The sequence below is a fragment of the Meriones unguiculatus genome, chromosome X (assembly GCF_030254825.1).
Source record: "Meriones unguiculatus strain TT.TT164.6M chromosome X, Bangor_MerUng_6.1, whole genome shotgun sequence".
NCBI classification, from domain to species: Eukaryota; Metazoa; Chordata; class Mammalia; order Rodentia; family Muridae; genus Meriones; species Meriones unguiculatus.
Genome location: NC_083369.1, coordinates 116,163,982 through 116,178,613, shown reverse-complemented (window position 1 = coordinate 116,178,613; position 14,632 = coordinate 116,163,982). Strand labels below are relative to the sequence as shown.

General features: G+C 39.1%; 1 pseudogene; it reads right to left on the bottom strand.

Moving 5' to 3' along the window:
* Window positions 1-3,676: 3,676 nt before the first annotated feature.
* On the bottom strand, window positions 3,677-14,259 carry LOC132649913 (COP9 signalosome complex subunit 5-like; annotated as a pseudogene).
* Between the last annotated feature and the right edge of the window lie 373 nt (window positions 14,260-14,632).

The window sequence follows — 14,632 nt, the reverse complement described above, 5'->3', positions numbered from 1 at the left end:
ATCAGATTGTACAATGTGTGGAACATGTATCATAATAAAGCATACACATTCACATTCTAAGAACCCCCCCCCCAAAAAAAAAGCCACTTGAAACATCCAGACACATGGATTAAAACATTACTGGATTGGTTGTATTTAAGAAAAATCCCATAAATTCAATTTTACCAATAAAGACACAGGAGCCATAAGCTGAATGAAAGCCTACTAGCTCAGAGAGGTAGAGAAAGCACCCAGGTTACCTTTCTACTCAGCCAAAGTCCTGTGGAGGAGGAGTGTTCTGGGTGCCATGCTGCAGTTTCAGTGCTGTCACTGAGCAGGTCTGAATGATTCCTTGTGGTGTTCTCTGCATGCTGCTGCTGGGTACTGTGAGGGGAACTCAGGCAAGCTCTGAAGCTACAACATGATGAGCCCAGGGTCACAGCCCACAACAGGGAGGAGCATGTGGTTGAACAACAGGAGATTGTATGGTGGGTCATCCCTGGGGCTGGGTAGTAAGGTCCCATTTAATCCTAGTCAGTCCCTGGACCTGGAGGGCTCTGCATAACTAAACTTTGGGGGCTGGATCTAAGCAAAGCATTTGCAGCAGGAACTTGTGTGTAGAAACATCCTTGGCAGAAAGCCAAACTCAGAGAACCCTAGTATTTCTACTATCTTCTACAGATTCTACCCTTAGCATTCATTTAACATTTATGTGTAAGACACATTTGGAGTTAATTCTCTGGAGGCTGTGAAAGGAATCTCATGTGTTAGGTAGCACTCCATTATTAAGCTGTGATGTACAAGAATAGACTAGATGACAAAAAGGATTTAGCAATGCTTAGGAAATAGTGACACCAAGTAGAATTTTGCTGAGGGAGGACTGCGTCTAAAACATCCCATATATAAGTAGTATGCTAACCAGGACTGTTAGAGATTAGAATGCTTAGATACACATTTGGTCACCAGGATTGTCCAGACATTTGGCTCCAAACCAAAAAAGGGGGGACACTGATTTAAAAATATCCACTAGGCACATCCTCATATCAAAGTACAGGCCTCTAACAAGGTGCCCAAGGGTCCATTACACCTTCACAACTAACACTAAGGCCTGGTGTGCCATACAGGTGTTGAAGTAACTTTTATTCTCCTGATGTAATTTTCCTTTCACAGGCTTTCTGCCTCCATCTGAGAACCTAGGCCAAGTCCTGGAAACTTCTAGACTCCATCCAATCTAACCCAGGCCTAGAATGTTTTCAGCTTCTGAGACTTACTGATGAATAAGCTCACCCTTTTCGCTCCTATCTGAACTCTTGCTGGCTAGTTCACGTCTGCTGTTCTGGTTCAAACTGTTCTCCACGCTGACTGATTAAATACGTTTTTTTTTTTTGTTGTTGTTGTTGTTGTTGTTGTTGTTTTTCTCAGTTTCTGACTAAATTGGTCTGCTTAGCCTCATACTAATTCTGGCAATATGTTCTAAGCTTCTGGCTCTTTCTCATTCTCTGGCTTGTTCTGTCTTTACGTGTGTCTAGTTTTTTCTCTTTTCAACCTGTCTCTGTAAAACTCTCCCAGTGAAACTGCCTCTGTATTTCACAAACTCAACTCCACTGCACTGCCTCTCAACTCACTGACTCATCTGAACTGCTTGAACAGAACTGACTAGAACTGTAAGGTCTGCATACCCTTTCCTCCTGAGTGCTAGAATTAAAGGCATATACTACCACACCTGGACCTAAGTTTTTCTGAAACTTGTTCTATTCCAGGCTGGCCTTGAACTCAGAAATCTGTTTGCCTCTGTTTTCTGGGATTTTAGAGGTGTCTGTATTATAGTTAGACCACACAGACCTACAAAGTGCTTGGATGTGGTTTCTTGCCATAGCAGCCATGTTTGTTCTGAATTAAAATTTCTCTACATAGAGTTTCAGTTTGCTTTCTGAGAAAAGCACAATTTTGCCCTATGGGCAAGTCTAAACTGGTTGACAATGCTTTGAAAAGGAAAAACACTGTTGTGTTGAGAGCTGGCCTGATCAAGAAAGGTCATCACAGCAGAAGTGGGTGATTATTTTAAGCCCACACTATGTCAAGCAAAAGGTGATGAGCGTATGGAAAAGAGCAACTAGAAACTGTCACTAATTGAATGCAGACTCTCCTAGATATCAGTGTTAAATAATACAGGGGGGCTACAAATATCCACATAGCAATCATAGGCCATAGAGGCCAGAAGGCAAAACTCTGTGATCATGAAGGTAGGCCAACAACTCAGTTGTGCTGCACAAGCATGAAAAGGGATGGTGTTGTGCTCTACCACAATGTTCACCATCATCTCTGGTGTGAGAGCAGATGAGAAACAAAGGTCAGCTAAGGTCAGGTGACTGAGAAAGAAGTACATATATAGATAGTGTACTTACTATTCTATACTAACATAGTGAGAGTGGTGGAAACTTTAGGCAGTGGGATGTAGTGGAAGGAAGTGAGGTGACTAGGCACACCAGCTTCCTTAAAGTGTTTTTAACTGACTATGCTTCCCAGCCACCAACAAATAAGAGCGTTTCATTTTAAGACACTCTCAGCATGTATTCTGGGTTAGAAACAACTGGACCAAACCTGAATGAAGAATAAAACCTGACACTTTGAGCAAAAATAAAACTTTCTTTCTTATAAACTCATTATCCCAGTATTTTGCCACAATAATGGAAGCTAACAAAAAGCTGTAAACCAAGTAAGAGCAAAGAAAAAAGATATTTGTTTTGTCCTGATTTGGATTCCCAGGACTTGCTTGATGGAAGAAGGAAACTTGACACTTTCATATTTTTTCTGACCACAGTGCGTGAGCCCACATACATGTACACAAACACATACACACTTACAAACAAATAAATAAAATAAGCTTTTAAAAATTGCTATGGCTGTCAGGCCTGGTGGTGTACTCCTTCAATCCCAGTACATGGGAGGGATAGACAGGTGGATCTCTTTGAGTTGGAGGAAATCCTGATCTACAAAGTGAGTCCAGGACAGCCAAGGCTACACAGAGAAACACTGTCAAAAAAATTAAACCCCCCAAACCTAAACCTTACATTTATGTATTGTGTGTGTATGAGTACCATGTGGATGAATATACTATGTGGAAGTCAGAGTACAACAGGCAGGAATTAATTCTTTCTCTTGTATGGTCCTGGGGATTGATCTTAGGTTGTTGGATGCTCCAGGGTGGAAATCAGGTTAGCACATAAACAATGATCTTAGGTTTTCAGCCTTGGCATCAAGGACCTTTATTCACTGAACCATCTTGCCATCCCAAAATTGTGTATTTTAAGGTCAGCAAACATGTTACTGTAGACCTGTATTATTTGTCTCCACTGTTAATTTTTTGTGGACACAGTATCCTGTGCAATAAAAAAATTTTTATGTTTATGTGAAAGATATGAGCTGTATTAATATAATTACTGAGGAATAAACATAAGTAAAAGAGTAATTATTACCTAAATAATTTGACTATTATCCTAAATCAATTTTTACTACTATTTCAAAGGTACTATATATTATCAAATGCATTCTGTCTGAGTTTTCTTATATGTTAAAAAAATCTTTGACTAAATCATTTCTGAGTTTTGGTGCTGGGGTTGAACCCAAGGCCATGGGAGTGACAGGCATGCATTCTGCTATTGTGTTACATCCTTGGCCCTGATGTCTAGTCGTCTGCTCACTGTTTGCAGTGCACAAAAAAATCTTCTATTTTATTAAGTGGTATAGTCTGATACTCAGAACGTTCTTCATCAGGAGATTTGTAGCCAGAAAGGAAAAAAGAAAGACAAAGAAGAAAGAAAGAAGGAAAGGAAGGAAGGAAAGAAAGAAAGAAAGAAGGAAAGAAAAAAAAAACAAAAAATTGAAAATGGCAAAAAGCAAACCCCTTAGCATATTCTATAACATATTATGGATGGGACAAAAATCTGGAAAACCAATTAGTAAGCATCAATATTTTAATATCAGCTGGGCTTGGTGGCCCATACATGTTAATTTCAGTACTTGGGAGGCAGAGACAAAAGGACTACTGACAGTTGTGAGGACAGCATGTAGCCAGCTCCAGGAAAGCATGGGCTATACAGAGTGTGATTTTATCTTAAAAGCAAAACCAAAGCAAATAACAAATCCAAGAAGGAAAAAACATTGCTCCTCCTCACCTCCAAAGCCATTAGTTTCTCTAGGCAGGATTTGGCATATGGCTTAAATTCTCTTGTGTTTAGGTGATGTTTACATATGCTAGTAAGATCGATTGCTGACTACAGGCTCCCTTCATGGAAAGAAATGGATTCAGCTTATTTCTCTAGTACTTGTCTAGCTGCAAAGGTCACACAAGCATTTCTTTTTTTTAATTTTTATTTTTCTTTTTAGTTACATTTTGTTAACTCTGTTTCCCAGATGTATCCCACTCCCTCATTCCCTCCCCAACCCCACACTCCCTCTCTGGTCTCCTCCCTGCCCCTTTCCAAGTCTACTGATAAGGGAGGACCTCCTCCCCTTTCATTTGACCCTGTTTTATCAGGTATGTTCAGGGCTGGTTGCAAAGTCCTCCTCTGTGGTCTAACAGGACTGCTCCCCCCCCCGGGGGGGGTGGGGAGGTCAAAGAGCCTACCCTTGAGATTCTGTTAGAAATAGTTCTTGTTCCCCTTACTTTGGAAAACTACTTGGTTACTGAGCTACCATGGGCCACATCCGAGCAGAAGTTCTATGTTATATCCATAGATGGTCCTTGTTTGAGTGTCAGTCTCAGAAAAGACCCTGTGCCCAGATAAAACCCTTTGTCTGCCAAAATTAATATATAATAACTATGTTATCTTTTTATTTGAACTGTGGCAGTTTGCAATTTTGTATTTGAAAAGTTTTCTACACTAAAAAATATCAAACAGGATGCATATATAGCTTGCCTCTATCCCTTAGAACTTTAAAAAAAAAGATTGTATAAAAATATGAGAAGCTAAATTTGGATCCCAAAACCCACATAAAGAAGGGCTAGTTAATACTTAAAGCCAGGGGAGCTGGAAACAGATTCCACAGAAGCCAGCTGTACAAGCCTGGTAGCTCGTTTACAGTGAAAACTAAAAGAACCTGCCTCAAACAAGGAGGAAGGAGAGGACTGGCACCCAAGGCTGTCTTCTGACCTGCACACCAGTGCTTGTACTCATGAACACATGCCACTCCTGTGGTGACACACATCTCTACTCCCAGTGCTTCACAGGTAAGTAATTTCATGGCTAGTATAAACTTCCTGAGACTGTGAATGTCCTGCTTATCTTCTCCATCCAAATTACCTTTGGATATGTCCAAAGGGTATCAAGATTCACTTTTCCTGCAGATATTGTTCTGGTTGGGTTAATCTAGAAGAGATATATGCTTAATATTGGTCAACATAAATCATATGTTCCAGTGATTCAAGATCAGAAACCCAAAACAAGCAAGTAAATATAGCACTATATATTTGTAAACTAAACTAGCAAACCATCTGAAAAAGATAACCAAAATAACCAGAAAAGTTCAATAAAATGGGAATATTCAGTTATTTTACAGATTAGATTTAGTTACCATATCATCAAAGAGTATTTATTATTATTTAAGCTGTGCATGCTATTCAACAAGGACATATTTTTGAAACAAACAAACCAACTGAGAATCTTCCCTCCCTTACCCAAATACTTTAATAGATGAACAACTATTAGTTTCCTCCTAATAAAATCCAGATTGCATCTAAAGCACCCTGGACATAGAAGAACACAGGTCTTAGCCATTTCTGCTTCTCCAGTTCAGTCCACCCTGATTAAATGCCTATGCAGAGCAAAGAAGATGACATGGGTTCTATGATTTAACTTCATATCACAGGAGTGAAGTGTGAGGTGCAAGAGGGTTAAGACACCAGAGCTTAAACCTTTATCACAGTGTTTTAATTTTTCAGTATTCTTTCTTTAGCAAATCTTTCTGAAGAACTTAAAACACACACACACACAGAAAAAGAAAAAAAACAAGCTTGATGTGGTGGTATATGGCATTAACCTGAGCACTCAGGCAGAGGCTGTCTGGGAGTTCAAGGACAGCCTGGGCAACATATCCAGTTCTAGGATAGACAGAGCTACATAACAGAGAGACTCTGTGCCAAAAACAGTAACAAAACAAAACAAAATTAAACCCATACAAAACTTATATAGGTTGGAGGGATAGCTCAGTAGTTAAGGGTAGTTGCTGCTCTGGCAGAAGGACATGGGTTTGGTTCCCAGCACTCACATGGTGGCCTCCAATCACATCTAACTCCAATTCCAGGGTATCCCACTGCTACTTCTGGACCCTACAGGCACCAAGCACGTGTGTGGTGCACAAAGATAATGTGCAAACACTCATAAAGATACAAATTTTTAAATATTTACTGAAGCTAGAGGACTGAGGATATAGCTTAATGGTAGAGAGAACTCTTAAATAGCATATGAAACCTTGACACCATAAAAACAAAAGTAAAATGAAAGAAAAAAAAAAGTGGAGCCACTAGGATAGTCCTATGGGTAAAAGTGCCTACTGTCAAGCCTGAGGACCTGAATTTGGTCCCTGAGACCGACATAGTGGAAAGAGAAAATGGATCCCAACAAGCTGTCTTCTCACCTACGTACATGGGTCATAGCATGTGCATATCTCTCCCCCAGCTCCTGATACAAACGTACAAGAAGGAAGACAAACAAAAAAATTTAAAACTGAAATAAAAAATGCTAAAAAATGTGGTACTCTACACTTATAGTCCTAGTATGCTAAGCACATAATAGGAGAATCAGTAGTTCAATTTCAGGAGGTAATGACCAACCTGAAACACATGAGACCCTCATTCATTCATTCGATTATTTATTTTTACCTTATGTATATACCTTGAATATATGTCTTATCTCGTGTCCTTGGAGGTCAGAGAAAGGCTTCAGATACCCTGGATCTAGGTTGTAAGCCTTCATGTGGGTGATAAGAATCAAACTAGGGTTCTTTGCTAAAGCAGAGACACTTTTTTGTTTTGTTTTGTTTTGTTTTTTTTTTTTTAATGCACTTACCACCACTGCCATGAATGGTTACTGGGAGTGCAAGTTAAGCATCTGCCTACTAACATCAATCCCAGAGAGCCAAGAGCTTTAACCTGGGTAGCTCTGGTATAAGCTAATTGCATTTTCAAGGTGGCCACCTTAACACATGAAAGAAAAAGCTTGCTTGAGGTGTGGTAGAATCTCAGATATTGTCATTTACAGGTTTTATGAAGCACTGTGGTCTAGTAGCAGTGTGAAGCACATGCTTCTTTGAAGCTAAAGAATTTCTGAAAAGACACACATGCATGCAGTGTAACATTATCAAGGTAACAGATCAAGGCTATACACTCTCTTTCTATACCTTTTCCCTCATCTATCTCTTTCTCAGCCCAGACATTATCACTAACATCTTATATACCTTCACAGGAATATGCTGTAGATTATAAAACATATCTGCACATAGATGCATATCACATACAACATACTTAAAAAATTGAACAAAAAATCTTGATCTTGTTCTGTGTAAGTATATAAGTAACTTAAGGAAGAAAATAGCCTAGTCCATTAGATTTCACCTCACACTCATCAGAATGGCTAAGATAAAAAGCTTAAGGAATGATGCATGCTGGAGAGGATATGGAGAAAGTGGAACCCTCCTCCACTGTTGGTGGGAATGTAACCTAGTACAATCACTTTGGCAATCAATCTGGTGCTTATGCCAAAATTTAGGAATAATGGTACCTCAAGATCCAGCTATACTACTCCTAGGCATATATCCAAAAGATACCCCACCACTCACTAACGACATTTGCTCAACCGCATTTGTAGCAGCTCTATTCGTAATAGCCAGAATCTGGAAACAACCTAGATGTCTCTCATGAAGTAATGGATGCCGAAATTGTGGTACATTTACACAATGGATCAGTACTCAGTAATTCAAACAAGGAAATCATACAATTTGCAGGCTAATGATGGGAACGAGGAAAGATCATCCCGAGTGAGATAACCCAGAAGCAGAAAGACACAAATGTTATATACTCACTTATAAGCGGATATTAACCATATAATATAGGATAAACATACTAAATCTATAGCCCTAAAGAAGCTTAACAACAAGGAGGACCCTAGGGAAAATGCTTAATCCACATTCAGAAGGGCAAACAGTATTGATTTGAAAGTAGTAGAAGGAACAAGGCAGGAGATCCACAAGGGACCTCGGATAGACTCTACCTACCTGGATATTGAAGGAGAAACTTAAACTCATAGCCAAATTTTGGGAAAAGTGGCAGAATTATTAAGAAAAAAGAGATAGAAAGAAGAGGGAGATAGAAAGACCTGGAGGGGACAGGAACTCCACAAGGAGGAAAACATTGTCAAAATTCCTTGGCTGAGCAGGGACTGTAGAGACCTATACTCCAACTATGGACCATTCATAGAGAGGACCTAGAAGCCCTGTTTAGAGAAAGCCAATTGGCTGCTCAGTATACAAGTGGGTTCCCTAGCAAAGGGTGCAGGGGCTGTCTCTGACATTAACACAGTGGCAGGCTCTCTGATCACATTCCCTTGGTGGGTGGAGCCTTGCCAGGCAACAGAGGAAGATGATGCAGTCAGCCTTGATGAGACCTGATACTCTAGGGTCAGTTAGAATGGGAGAAGTTACTCCCCTATCAGGTGAATAGGGAAAGGACATAGAAGGAGATGAGGGAAGGTTGGTGGGACTGGGACAAGAGAGGGGGCTGCAGCTGGAATACAAAGTGAATAAATTGTAATAAATAAATATATAAATAAAATAACTTTGAAAAAATTAGATTCACTCTACTAAGGAATAGTTAATTCCTAAATTTCTTCTTTTTTTTCCAGTGTTGAGGGATTCTGGAGATATTGAACTCTGGGCTCATGAATGCCAAGCCTACATTTTTTTTCAATTTTAAACACAACTGACACTGACTATGAAAATTTAATTGAGAAGGACTCCTTCCTCCAACCTAGTACTATAAACTTCACAAGATTTTTAATACTTTACATGAAAATTATTCAATTTTAATTGTAAATTTTAATGTGAAAAGGACAGTTTTAAGCTCAGAAACCCAAAAGTCATCTTGAGACTCTTAAGAGTTACTAAGTTCTAAGAAACCATATTTTTACCTGTTTGTCATTTTCTGTGTTTGCAGCCATTTCCTCATATGTGGCAGCCTGAGAATTTATTTTGGTTTCAGTGACCTCTACAGACAAAACAAAACTGCCCATGATGATCATGGTCCCACTGTCCACTTTACCAAGCACCAAGCCCATCACTTCCAGGTTGCCTCCTGATCTGGCACGCATCACGATTTTCAGTAGAGCCAATGTTGAGATTTTGCAGTATTTAAAGTAATGCTGACTATAAAACAAAATCACAGTACAATCAAGGTTCTTACATAATGTACAATTTCAAAAGATTTTTTATGAAAATAAATAAATACTGAAGGGATCTGTAGTGATGGAAGAGGACGGTAGAATGGGGGGAAAAAGAAAACAGCAACTACAAGCACTTGGAAATAGCTTCACGGGTCATCATCATCTCTGGCCCCCAGGGAAAGTGAAGATTACGAAGTAAACTTTAATATCCTATTGAAGTGAAGGAATAATATGATCAACTCGATAGGTCTTTTTATCTCCATTAACATGTAATCATCATAGCTTTGATTATGTTCTCAGTTCTAACTTTATGACCTAAATTTATTGATTTATTAATTAAATTGCAACCACAAGCTGAAAGAACAGAGACCATCTTGGAAATCAAAACATAAGTTAAAAATTTGGCTCCCCTGTTTACAGGGAAAAGAGAGAAAGACAATCAATACTATGGCTCATTGCATATGGCTCATCTAGAAGCTTTAAATAAATTACCTCATCTAATCTTCATAACGTCATCAATAGCTAGATTTACTTTTATCTTACAGGTAGGTAAGTTTAGATACTTCAGTTTCCTAATGCCAGTCAACAGTTTAACTGTTCAGAGGTGATATTCAGTTTGGTGCTCCTGAGTTCATTACTGTAGTATGATAATGAGGTGAATTTCTGAATGCATTTGTTTATTTCCCTATTTACAGAAAAGGAATGAAAGTACAGTACTGGACTGCCATGATTATTAAACGACATGAAAATTTTTAATCCAGTGCTAGGCCACGGTAAGTACTCAATAAATACTTTGAAAATTGAATAATGCCAATTAAAGCCAGCTTTGCTACCAAAACAAAACACCTGAAAATAGTGAGAGAGTTTAGACAGCATCCTTTGGTGAGTTTTCTTTACTCTCCTTAAAACAAGCAGCTCCATGAAAAATCTTTTGACTTGTATTCAGTCCCAAAGATACATGGATTTGTGGGATTTGTGTAGGAGCTAAATAGCCTTTAAATTTCCTGACTTCTGTGAATTGTTGTAGTGGTATTTTAGAAAACTAGTACGACTTGGTGTGTCTCTAAAACAGTTTCAGGAAAAAAGTGATTTAAAAAAGTGTTTATGGAGTGCCTTCTTTCCCTTCATTTTTTTTTTTTAATCACTGGCTTGTAAATTTGATTTCTGAAAACAGCTGTGCTCCTCAGTTTGGAAGTCACTTATAGCTGCAACAAGGTGCATGTAGTCACCAGGTTCAAGGCAGAATTATGAAATTTATGAAAATAATCATGTTGAGAACATGACATCATAAGTCATCCCTTACACTCCCTGGAGAGACAATTCAGTTAAAGAAACTTTCTAAGAGGGGAATGGAAGCAGGCTCTAGAAGAGGGGTTAGGCTCTGCTGATTCAGAAAATGCAAACTAAAAACATAAATAAATTTTTTCACTAACTTAAAAGTGGATATTAGACTTAGAATATAGGATAAACATACTAAAATCTGTACACCCAAAGAAGCTAAGCAAGAAGGAGGATCCTGGACAAAATCATTAATAATCACTCAGAAAGGCAAACAAGATGGACGTCAGAAGAGGGTGAGTGTAGGGAACAGGACAGGAGCCTACCACAGGGGACCTCTGAAGGACTCTACCCAGCAGGGTATCAAAGCAGATGCTGAGACTGCTGGCCAAACTTTGGGCAGAGTGCAGAGTGTCTTGTGAAAGAAGGGGGAGATGAAGGACCTCAGTGGTAGGAGGGGACAGGAACTCCACAAAGAGAGCAGCAGAACTGAAGGATCTGGGCAAAAGGGTCTTTTCCAAGACTGATGTTCCAACCTGGGCCCATGCATGGAGATAACCTAGAACTCCTGCAGATATGTAATCCATGGAACCTCATTATTCAAGTGGGTTCCCTGGTAATTGGAACAGGGACTGTCTCTGACATGAACGCACCCCGCTCTTCCCTTGAGTGGGGAGCAGCCTTACCATGCCACAGAGGAAGACAATGCAGCCACTCCTGATGAGACCTGATATGCTAGGGTCAGATGGAAGGGGAGGATGTTTTCCACTATCAGTAAACTTGTGGAGGGGAATGGGAGGAGATGAGGGAGGGAGGGTGGGATTAGACGAGGACAAAGTAGGGGCTGCATCTGGGATACAAAGTGAATAAACTGTAATTAATTAAAAAATAAATTAATTAAAATTTTTAAAAAATTAAAAATAACATTGTATAGAGTATATTTTTTTCTTTGGGTTACTTCACTCAAGATGATCTTTTATAGTTCCCACCATTTGCCTGAAAATTTCATGATTTCCTTGTTTTTAATAGATGTGTAGTATTCCATTGTGTAAATGTACCACAATTTCTGTATCTATTCCTCCATCGAGGGGCACCTACATTATTTCCAGATTGTGGCTATTATGAATAGAGCTTCTACGAACATTGTTGAGCAAATGTTCTTGTTGTATAGTTGAGTGCATTTTGGATACATGCCTAGGAGTGGTATGGATGGATCTTGAGGAAGAGTTATTCCTAGTTGACTGAGAATGTGCCAAATTGAATTTCCAGAGTGGTTGTACAGGTTTACATTCCCAATGGAAGTGGAGGAGGGTTCCCCTTTCTTCACAGCCTCTCCAGCATGTGTTGTCACTTGAGTTTATGGTCTTGGCCATTCTGATGGGTGTAGGTGAAATCTCAGGGTCATTTTGATTTGCATTTCCCTGATGGATAATGAGGTTGAGGATTTCTTTAAGTGTTTGTCTGCCATTCGATATTCCTCTACAGAGAATTCTCTGTTTAGATTTGAAATCCATTTTTTTTTTAATTGGATCACTTGATTTGCTGGTGTTTAACTTCTTTTTTTTTAAGTTTCTTTTTTAAATTTTATTATTTTCTAAAAATTTTAATTTTTTTATATTAATCACAGGTTATTTACTTTCTATTTCAGCCGTAGACCCCTTCCTTATTCCCTCCCAATCCCACACTCCCTCCCTCATCTCCTCCATGCCCTTTTCCAAATCCATTGATAGGGGAGGACCTCCTCCCCTTCCACCTGACCCTAGTTTATCAGGTCTCTTCAGGACTGGCTGCAATGTCCCCTACTGTGGCCTAGCAAGGTTGTTCCTCCCTTGAGGGTGTGTGTATGTGTGTGTGTGTGTGTGTGTGTGTGTGTGTGTGTGTGTGTGTGTAAAGAGCTCACCATTGAGTTCATGTCAGAAATAGTCCCTGTTCCCCTTAATATAGAATCCACTTGGATACTGAGCTACCATGAGCTATATCCGAAAAGGGGTTCTAGGTTATATCCATACATGGTTCTTGGTTGGAGAAACAGTCTCATGAAAGACGCCTGTGCCCAGATATATATGGTCCTTGTGGAGCTCCTGTCCTCTCCAGGTCTTACTAACTCCCCCTAATTTCATATGATTCCCTGCACTCTGCCCAAATTTTGGTTATGAGTCTTAATTTCTGTTTTGATACACTGCTAGGTAGAGTGTTTCAGAGGCCCTCTGTGGTAGGCTCCTGTCCTGTTACTTGTTGTCTCCTACATCCAAGGTCCATCCCATTTGTCTTTCTAAGTGAGGATTGATCATCTAACCCTTGGTCTTCTTTTTGTTTATCTTCTTTAGGTGTAAAGATTTCAGTATATTTATCCTATCTTATAGGTCTATATAAGTGAGTATATACCATGTGTGTCTTTCTGCTTTTGGGATACCTCGCTCAGAATGATCGTTTCTAGGTCCCAAAATTTGCCTGCAAATTTCATAATTTCCTTGTTTTTAATTGTTGAGTAGGATTGTTTTTAATTGCAGAGATGAAACCTAAGAATAACAGGAATAGATTAAAAAGAAGACTCAAGGCTCCAAGGACTGGAAAATATTTTTAAGAAAATAATAGAAGAAAAATTTCCCAACTTAAAGAAAGAGATGTCCATAAACATACAAGAAGCCTACAGAACACCAAAGAGACTAGACCAGAAAAGAAATACTTCATGTCACATCATAGTCAAAACACTAAACCTACAAAACAAAGGGAAAAAGGCCAAGTAACATATGAAGGTAGACCAATCCAAATCACAACAGACTTCTCATCAGAAACTATGAAAGCCAGAAGGGTCTGGACAGAAATCATGTAGTCTTTAAGGGAACACAGATGTCAACTCAGACTAATATACCCAGCAAAGCTTTCAATCAAAATAGATGGAGAAATCAAAATATTCCATGATAAAACTAAATTGAAGCAATATCTACACAGCTACCCAGCCCTACAGAAGATATTAGAAGGAAAACTCCAATCCAATGAAAACAACTACACTAAAGAAAAAATAGTGTACAGATAATTTCCCAAAATAATTAAAAGAAAAAAAACCCGCAATGAATCATAGTAAGACCACCAACTCTACAATAAAAGGAACTATCGGTCATTGGTCACTATTATCTATCAACATCAATGGATTCAACTCTCCAATAAAAAGACACAGACTAACAGAACGGTTGTGCAAACAGGATGCAGCATTCTGCTGCATCCAAGAAACACACCTATGCAAAAAAGATAAACACTACCTCAGAGTAAAGGGCTGGAACAATGTTTATCAAGCAAATGGACCCAGAAAACAAGCTGAGGGAGCGATCCCAATATCTAATAAAATAGACTTTCAACCAAAATTAATCAAAAAAGATGAGGAGGGGCACTTCCTTCTCATCAGGGAAAATTCCAACAGGAGAACATCACAATTTTGAACATCTCAGCCCCAAATAAAAGATCACCTACATCTGTAAAAGAAACATGATTAAAGCTGAAATCACACATTGATTGGAAGCCTTAATAGTGGGAGACTTCAACGCTCCGCTCTCACCAAGGGACAGGTCATCCGTTCACAAGTAAAACAGGGAAATAAGGGCACTTACAGAGGCCCTAAATCAAATGGACCTAATAGATGTCTACAGAACTTTGCACCCAAAACCAAGAGTATACCTTTTCTGCACCTCATGGAACATTCTCCAAAATAGACCATGTAGTTTGTCACAAAGCAAGCTTCAGCAGATACAAGAAGATTGAAATAATCCTTTGTATCCTATCTGACCATCATGGTTTAAAGCTGGACCTCACCAACAAGAGAAACAGCAAAAAGCCTGTACATAAATGGAAACTGAACAACTTGCTACTCAATGACAGCTTGGGGGTTGCTGGTGGGGCCATGGTGTCTTGATTTTTGTTGGGTGAGTTCTTACTCCTACCTTTGT